This window comes from Apostichopus japonicus, chromosome 5 (assembly GCF_037975245.1).
Source record: "Apostichopus japonicus isolate 1M-3 chromosome 5, ASM3797524v1, whole genome shotgun sequence".
In the NCBI taxonomy this organism is placed as follows: domain Eukaryota; kingdom Metazoa; phylum Echinodermata; class Holothuroidea; order Aspidochirotida; family Stichopodidae; genus Apostichopus; species Apostichopus japonicus.
Window position 1 is genome coordinate 195117 of NC_092565.1, and position 7500 is coordinate 202616.

The window sequence follows — 7500 nt, forward strand, 5'->3', positions numbered from 1 at the left end:
ATCCCGCCTCGTGACGGCCCTGTGCCGACCTTCACTTTCGTTATGCCAGGATAGGTTTCGGTAGACCCCCTCGACTTGCAAGCCTGCTTAGACTCCTTGGTCCGTGTTTCAAGACGGGTCGAATGAGGAGGCCTCGCTCACGCCCGACAGACCCTCCGCTTCGGCCGAAGCCGCGGCGAGACCGGACCCTCCGGATCCCGCCGGCCACGCGACAGCAAGCTGTGCACGCGACCGACGGAGACGCCGGTGGCCCGGACCCCGCTGCCTGAACCCCCGGGGGGGCAGGCCGTCACGCAGAGTCCTCGACAGAGAGCGCAGTGAGCAACCGTGACGGGCGGCGTAAGACGGCGAGGGCCGAAGCCCCCGCACGCCGCAGCCTCGCCCGCCCCTCTGCTCCGCTCTTCGGTCGGTCGCCGGGAAGGGCGCCGAACGGTAGAAGTGCGACGCGGACCGGACGGCGAAGCGCCGCGGGTCGGTCCCGAGGGATCCGAACCCGCACACGCTGCCGCGCCGACCGCGCCTGAATCAACCGGACGCCCCATGTAGCATGCGGCACTCATCCGTTTACTTCTTGGCAGTTTCACGCAATGTTGAACCCTCTCTTCAAAGTTCTTTTCAACGTTCCCTCACGGTACTTGTTGACTATCGGTCTCGTGCATAGTATTGAGCCTTGGATGGAGTTCACCACCCCTCTTTGGGCTGCATTCTAAAACAACCCGACTCTTGGAAAGCTTTCCCTCCGGCCTTCGAGTCCGCCCTACGGGCCTTACACCCGCTGCGGGTAAGCTGCAGCCCCGATCACAGTGGACTGCGGCCGGACTCTGTCGACCGGAGTTCAGTTTCCTTACGCCACAGGTCCCTCGCACCGCAAACGGGCGCGGGGATTCGGCGATGGGCTCTTCCTGCTTCGCTCGCCGCTACTGAAGGAATCCTTGTTAGTTTCTTTTCTCTCCGCTTAGTGATATGCTTAAATCCAGCGGGTAATCTCATCCGATCTGAGGTCTGGAATCGTGAAAGACACGTGGAACGTGATCGGAGTCATAGCGGCGACCCGGGGTCTCTCCTTCCCCGGCGCTCCCCGAAGAATCGGGTCGCCGGCGGGAAAGGGTGGCCTACCATGCGCCTGCGAGAACGCAGACGGGAGGACGAGAGACCCCGCGATTGGGTCGACCGGCTCTGCCCGGCAGAGGCTCCTCGACCGTTCGGGGGGTCGGACGCTGGACCGCACCACGGGCGCATACGTCTACACCCCGATGGCACGTCGCACGACCGACGAACCCCCGGTTACCGATCGAGCCTGCTCGCCGAGTTTCACCGGCGCCGACATCACAGAACTCCATCTGACACTGACCCGACGCAGCCGGCCGTCGAAGGGACGGCTGCGGCCGGGCGCTCCTCCGGCGCGCGAACACGCCGACTCTGTGAGTGATTGTCTTCAGACGCTCAGACGGACGTGGCTCGAGGAGCAGAGCATCCCCGAGCCGCCATTTGCGTTCGAATAAGTCGATGATCAGTGAGTTCTGCAATTCACATGAATTCTCGCATCTAACTGCGTTCTTCATCGACGCACGAGCCGAGTGATCCACCACCAAGAATTGTCATTTGCCACTGGAAGACTCCCGCGTTCGCAAACTCTCCTCAGAGCCGAGGGAAGAAGTGGAACGGAAGGAGAAAGGACACGGGGACTCTGTGCCTTCTTTGCTTGTGACTGGAAAGAAATATCCTCCGTCGAGCCGAGGGGGCAAGCGGGCTCCCTCCTTCCCCCCACCGCCGCGAGGGCGGGTCGCGCGAGTCAGACTCGCCGACTGGGGGGAAATCGGGCGACACCGGTGCCCCTTCTCTGCCCTGCGGAGAATGCCTCGAGGAGCGCCGCGCCGCGGACGGCGACGGCGTCTCCACCCTTGCGGGACTTCTCCCTCGAAGCTACCGGGAGTGCGAGACTCCGTGAGACAGACGACGAGAGAAGAACCGGGTACTCCCCGGGCTGGTCTGTGTGTGACACGCCCGTCTCCTTTTTGTCGGAGAGAGCGAAGGCGAAGCGCGGGGTCTGACCTCGACCGTGGAACGGGGAAGGAGGCGGTGAAAACCCCGCTCGAGTCCCCCCGGCTTTTCCAATTTGCTCTCTCCGCGTGTCTCTCTGTGACGGCTTTTCCGACATTCCCCCTTTGTTCCCTCTCCGATCACGGAGGGGAAGGGTTCTGTTAATGATCCTTCCGCAGGTTCACCTACGGAAACCTTGTTACGACTTTTACTTCCTCTAAATGATCAAGTTTGACCGTCTTCTCGTCACGCCTCGACAACCGGCCGAAGCCGGGGGTGCCAGACGGTCGATCCGATGGCCTCACTAAGTCATTCGATCGGTAGTAGCGACGGGCGGTGTGTACAAAGGGCAGGGACGTAATCAATGCGAGCTGATGACTCGCGTTTACTTGGAATTCCTCGTTCAAGGGACACAATTACAAGTCCCTGTCCCCAGCACGGAGAAGTCTCAGCGGATTACCCGGACCTTTCGGCCGAGGGCAAATGTACCCGCTGCTTGCGCCAGTGTAGCGCGCGTGCGGCCCCGGACATCTAAGGGCATCACAGACCTGTTATTGCTCCATCTCGTATGGCTGAAAGCCATTTGTCCCTCTAAGAAGTTCGCGGCTCACCACGACGGGTGGCCGGACTATTTAGCAAGCAAGAGTCTCGTTCGTTATCGGAATTAACCAGACAAATCACTCCACCAACTAAGAACGGCCATGCACCACCATCCACAAAATCAAGAAAGAGCTCTCAATCTGTCAATCCTCACTGTGTCCGGGCCGGGTAGGTTTCCCCGTGTTGAGTCAAATTAAGCCGCAGGCTCCACTCCTGGTGGTGCCCTTCCGTCAATTCCTTTAAGTTTCAGCTTTGCAACCATACTTCCCCCGGAACCCAAAGACTTTGGTTTTCCGGAGAGTTGCCCGCCGCGTCATGGGAGGAACGCCGGCGAATTACGAGTCGGTATCGTTTATGGTCGGAACTAGGGCGGTATCTGATCGCCTTCGATCCTCCGACTTTCGTTCTTGATCAATGAAGACATTCTTGGCAAATGCTTTCGCTGTCGGGCGTCTTGCGACGATCCAAGAATTTCACCTCTCACGCCGCAATACGAATGCCCCCGGCAGTCCCTCTTGATCATTACCTCAGGATCTCAAGACCAACGAAATAGAACCGAGGTCCTCTTCCACTATTCCATGCTGAGCTGTTCGGGCACTTTGGCCTGCTTTGAACACTTCAATTTTCTCAAAGTAAACGTTCCAGTCTCGCACGGCACTCAGTTAAGAGCACCGCACGACCAACCGAATCACTGGCCGGGAAAAATCTCCCACGACTCCCGTTTGACGGGGAGAAGGGGAACGGGCAGTGCACGCCTCACGGCGGACCGCCCGCCCCGGCCAGAAATCCGACTACGAGCTTTTTAACTGCAGCAAATTTAATATACGCTGCTGGAGCTGGAATTACCGCGGCTGCTGGCACCAGACTTGCCCTCCAGTAGATCCTCGTTAAAGGATTTAAAGTGTACTCATTCCGATCACAGGGCCTCCGAAGAGGCCTGTATCGTTATTTTTTGTCACTACCTCCCCGTGTCAGGAGTGGGTAATTTGCGTGCCTGCTGCCTTCCTTGGATGTGGTAGCCGTTTCTCAGGCTCCCTCTCCGGAATCGAACCCTGATTCTCCGTTACCCGTCACAACCATGATAAGCGCATAACTTACCATCGAAAGTTGATAGAGCAGACTTTTGAAGGGAGCGTCGCCGGTGCAAGACCGTGCGATCGGCATGATTATCTAGAGTTCACCAGCGGAGACCGGACCCCGAAAGGACCGGGCTGGCCTTGTTCCTAATAAGAGCACGCTTCCCCCGAAGGGTCGGCGCTTTGTTGCATGTATTAGCTCTAGAATTACCACAGTTATCCATGGTATAAGACTTTCTCCAATAAACCATAACTGATCTAATGAGCCATCTGCAGTTTCTCTTGTATGTTCAGGATTGTACTTAGACGTGCATGGCTTAATCTTTGAGACAAGCATATGACTACTGGCAGGATCAACCAGGTAACGGTCGACAGAACCGGGCTGGGCCCGTTCGCCGTCCGGGAGTCGCTCTCGCACTCCCCTCTCTCTCTCTCTGAATTCTCAATTGTCGATGCCGTGCTATTACGGTACAGTGATCGAAGAACCGCCCGAAGGGATTCTCGAGGTGTGTATCTCTACCCGAGTCGACTGGGTCGTCTCGAGAGGAGTCGCAGTGGTCCCGCCTCGGAGACGGGACCGGTTCGAAGCGACGCGGGAGGGCGACGGCTCGTCCACTGGAACAGGGGAGAGCAATCGCACGCCTCGAGCGTGCATTCGTTGCTTGGATGAAAAAGCCCGTACCGAGCGCCGAGTGCAACACATGGTCGCAGCAACGGCAGCATGCCCGAACGGGTCCCGTGGAGAAAGCTCGATATCTGACGACACCGAGGTCCTGCTCTTTCTCCACCGGGGGTTCTGCGGATGAAAAGGCTCAATATCTGAACGTCGATATATACGTGTGCACGGAGGGACACCTCTGCTCACGGGGCGAGTGGGTGAAAACCCCCGCTCTGAGCGCCGAGTTGCAACACATGGTCGCGATGAAACGACGGCTGACCCTACCGAAAGGGCCCGCTGGAGTCCAACCATGACACGTATACACACACGACAGACATTAAAAGCCTTCTCGAGTCTTGGATCGACTCTGCTACCCCCCTCATATATAGAATCCGATTCACTCTGCCCGCTCGTTCTGACCATTGGATCACACACTTAAGCCAATACCCGCTACACTTAAGAGATCTCGAAATCTCGAACGAGACCCAGATTCTCTGCGGGTGAGTCGGGCGGCCTGCCGTCGCCGTCGGCTTGCCGTTTGCCTTTCGCCTGGTCGCATGGCACTCGTGCCATCGACCACGCAACGCGAGAGGCCTTCTCCCTTCTCCTTTCTCTCTCATCTCTACTCTCTCTCTTCTCCACCGGGGGTTCTGCGGATGAAAAAGCTCAATATCTGGGATTGTATATATACATATGCACGAAAGAACCTTCTACTCACGGGGCGAGTGGGTGAAAACCCCCGCACCGAGCGCCGAGTTGCAACACATGGTCGCGATGAAACGACGGCTGACCCTACCGAGAAGGCCAGCAAGGGTCTGACGTGCAAAAACATATTTACGCACCACAGGCAAGGAGCCTTTTCGAGTCTCGGGTGGACTCCCGTCCGCGAAAGCTTCATATCTGAACGTCGATATATACGTGTGCACGGAGGGACACCTCTGCTCACGGGGCGAGTGGGTGAAAACCCCCGCTCTGAGCGCCGAGTTGCAACACATGGTCGCGATGAAACGACGGCTGACCCTACCGAAAGGGCCCGCTGGAGTCCAACCATGACACGCATACACACACGACAGACATTAAAAGCCTTCTCGAGTCTTGGATCGACTCTACTACCCCCCTCATATATAGAATCCGATTCACTCTGCCCGCTCGTTCTGACCATTGGATCACACACTTAAGCCAATACCCGCTACACTAAAGAGATCTCAAAATCTCGGACGAGAGCCACACCTTGCGGATGCATCGGGCGGCCTGCCGTCGAGGTCGGCCGTCGCCCCGTCTCACAGACTCGTGCAACACGACGAGTCCCAGCCTACGCCTGTGTGCATCACCGTCGGCCTAAATCTCGGCCCTCGCCCGGTCGCATGACACTCGTGCCATCGACCGCACCATCGACCTTCTCACCCGGGAGCAACCCGTGTTTTCAGAGGAGTGCCGGGGTTGCTCCCGTGCCGGGTATGTCTTGTCCGGCGGCGCCCCGTCTCACAGACTCGTGCAACGACAACGGGTCCCATGCCTACGCATGTGTGCATCACCGTCGGCTAATTACTCGGCCCTCGCCCGGTCGCATGACACTCGTGCCGTCGATCACACCATCGACCTTCTCACATGGGAGCGACCCGTATTTTCAGAGGAGTGTCGGGGTTGCTCCCGTGCCGGATATATCTTGACGAAATCAAGGAGATATATGAGGAAACTTCTACAATTTGAAGATCGACCGGCGAGACAAGACACTCCCCTTAATATATAATCCGATTCACTCTGCCCACTCATTCTGACCATTGGGTCACACACTTAAGCCAATACCCGTTACACTAAAGTTGACCATGTTTTTTTTTTTTTGATATTATTATTATTATTTTTTTTTGTCAACGTCCTCTGTAACGAAGTCAAAACTCTATGCATGTGTTCGCGTGTCGTTCTGCCGTCTCCGCCGGGCACATCCCAGCCAGCGCCCGATACATTTAAGTTGACAACGGTCACAACTCTATGCATGTGCTCGTGGGTCGTTCTGCCGTCAACGTCGGGAACACACAGGCCAGTACCCGCTACATTAAAATTGACAATGGTCACAACTCTATGCATGTGCTCGTGGGTCTTTCTACCGTCAACGTCGGGCGCACACAGGCCAGTACCCGATACATGCAAGTTGACAGTGGTCACAAACTCTATGCATGTGTTCGCGTGTCGTTCTGCCGTCTCCGCCGGGCACATCCCAGCCAGCGCCCGATACATTAAAGTTGACAACGGTCACAACTCTATGCATGTGCTCGTGGGTCGTTCTACCGTCAACGTCGGGCGCACACAGGCCAGTACCCGATACATGCAAGTTGACAGTGGTCACAAACTCTATGCATGTGTTCGCGTGTCGTTCTGCCGTCTCCGCCGGGCACATCCCAGCCAGTGCCCGATACATTCAAGTTGACAACGGTCAAAACTCTATGCATGTGTTCGCGTGTCGTTCTGCCGTCTCCGCCGGGCACATCCCAGCCAGCGCCCGATACATTCAAGTTGACAACGGTCACAACTCTATGCATGTGCTCGTGGGTCGTTCTACCGTCAACGTCGGGCGCACACAGGCCAGTACCCGATACATGCAAGTTGACAGTGGTCACAAACTCTATGCATGTGTTCGCGTGTCGTTCTGCCGTCTCCGCCGGGCACATCCCAGCCAGCGCCCGATACATTCAAGTCGACAACGGTCACAACTCTATGCATGTGTTCGCGTGTCGTTCTGCCGTCTCCGCCGGGCACATCCCAGCCAGCGCCCGATACATTCAAGTTGACAATGGTCACAACTCTATGCATGTGTTCGCGGGTCGTTCTACCGTCACCGTCGGGCACACTTGAGCCAGTACCCGCATGACTTTTTTTTTTTTTTTTTTTTATGTCAACGTCTTCTTCAAGGAAGTCCAAAGTCTATGCATGTGTTCGTGGGTCGTTCTGCCGTCTCCGTCGGGCACACACAGGCCAGCGCCCGATACATTCAAGTTGACAGTGGTCAAAACTCTATGCATGTGTTCGCGTGTCGTTCTGCCGTCTCCGCCGCGCACATCCTAGCCAGCGCCCGATACATTCAAGTTGACGATGGTCACAACACTATGCATGTGTTCGCGTGTCGTTCTG

The 7500-nt window shown here is 56.9% G+C and overlaps 3 non-coding genes across 3 annotated transcripts in view; all 3 read right to left on the bottom strand.

Annotated features, from left to right (window-relative positions):
- Nucleotides 1-1004, bottom strand: part of LOC139968435 (large subunit ribosomal RNA) — a 4028-nt gene extending 3024 nt beyond the window's left edge. Inside the window, exon 1 of the ribosomal RNA XR_011793432.1 lies at nucleotides 1-1004. This exon is cut by the window's left edge and continues 3024 nt beyond it. This is a non-coding gene — a ribosomal RNA (large subunit ribosomal RNA).
- Nucleotides 1005-1437: 433 nt separating this feature from the next.
- On the bottom strand, nucleotides 1438-1597 carry LOC139968248 (5.8S ribosomal RNA). Its single transcript, XR_011793285.1, has one exon. It is a non-coding gene; the product is annotated as a 5.8S ribosomal RNA (ribosomal RNA).
- Nucleotides 1598-2202: 605 nt separating this feature from the next.
- LOC139968290 (small subunit ribosomal RNA) lies at nucleotides 2203-4080 on the bottom strand. The gene has a single exon (XR_011793297.1). It is a non-coding gene; the product is annotated as a small subunit ribosomal RNA (ribosomal RNA).
- Nucleotides 4081-7500: the final 3420 nt, after the last annotated feature.